Raw genomic sequence first — 1,779 nt, 5'->3', positions numbered from 1 at the left:
CAAACTGCAAAGCGAATCGCTACGAACACTTGTTTGATTTGAAGGCCACATTGCTAGGCTCGTTCACTTATACATCGAGTATTTCGTACCTCAGCAATTGAATCGATTCGGGATTGCAACGTACGGTTATTTGTTTTTCTTTGCATAGATTATATAGCTTGTTCTGATGGTTAGAGTCTGTAAAATAGGCTATGGCATTAACTATATTGTTTCAAACACGAACACAATTATTGAAAAATTATGGTACCTGTTCAATCTGAAAATCCCTAGATCGTTTATTCGGTAATTAGTACGTTACTAGTTAAATAATTAATTAGTACGTACCTAGTAGTTCCCTCCTTTAGAGTTTACAAGGCTTAAGTATTTACCCAAATTAAACAAATTTATAACAGAGTTGCATTACATTCGCTACTTCTACATAACTGGCAACCCTTCTGCGTACCCCTTACGAGAAAGACGGCACAATGTTTTATTATTATTTCCGAAGGAATGTCTACGAATGTCTCTCGATCCAACAATTTGTATCCAACAATAACGTAATTTTCTGAACGCAATCATAATTTTGCCCTACCGTGTCATAGAATTCCGTCCTTGTTCTAGATTCCTTCAAAGCTCAACCCGTTTTAACGCTTTGTGTTAGAAAGTTTAAAACTATTATTACACGTTGTTCTTATACATATATACGTACGTATACGATACGTACTAATTATATAAGTAAAGTGGAAGAGTCTTTTTATTCAAACGCGCTAATCTAGGGACTGCTGAACCTACTAAGTGAACCTATTTCAAAAATCATTTCACTTTTAGATATGTAGGTACCACGGGCGAAGTCGCGGCGTTACACTAGACGTTCACATTAAACTTAACATTCCAATATCCATTATAATTCAATAGCTCAAATCTATCGAGATGATTGAATTGAATTATATTAATTGGCATAATTATAGATAATAAGCTCGCGTGAACAATCTTAATCAAATCGGTTTCATTAGATTTAGAATTACTAAGCATAATGTAATTTAGAAATATATAATGCTCATAGTTTACCTAATATTTGTTAGTCGTGATAATAAAACTATGTCAAGACCCAAATCTAAAAGGTAGGTATATACCTAGGTTAAATCTATTGCTTATTAGATATCAAAGCTTTAAATATTGACAGAAAATTATTTTTTTTTTTTTACATAAATGTTACTTAGCTCAGCATAAATATAAAATGGCAGTTGAAAAATTGCATAAACTCTTATTCCAACGCTGGGCTATTTTTATTTAATTACTCAAAGCAACAAAAAATCTCGTATAAAAAGTGCGTTTCTACATCATTATGAATTCTATGAAATACGCATCCAATTATTTATTTCTATAAAACGAATTCTATGATGTTCCATGATTTTTCATCATACAGAAACGAATGATAAAAATGCGTATTTTCCAAAACAAGGACGGAATTAAAGCAAAACATGTGTCCGGAATTCAGTAGCGGGGTCATCATTCCACAATATGATGACATCTCCATAATAGAGTGGGGCAGATAACCAATATAATAAGTAACATGGTACGCAGGGGCGACACGCCCGGAAAATTGCTATTTGAACATGACGCCGATTATCTTGATCATATTAATGCCGGAAAAGTTAATATTTATTGTGTTTACTATGGTTTATTTGGTTATGAGACTAATGTTATAAAAATAGAGTCGGGTGGCTTTCTATTGAATGTCATAAATATACAGTAATTAAAACATATTTTACTTCCATAGACCAACTAATATAGGAGAGT

Source organism: Colias philodice, chromosome 18, assembly GCF_061535455.1.
Source record: "Colias philodice isolate Cphi_HAF_F1 chromosome 18, ilColPhil1 Martin Lab GWU primary, whole genome shotgun sequence".
NCBI lineage: Eukaryota > Metazoa > Arthropoda > Insecta > Lepidoptera > Pieridae > Colias > Colias philodice.
The sequence above is the reverse complement of the archived record's forward strand: the minus strand, read 5'-3'. Positions refer to the sequence as shown.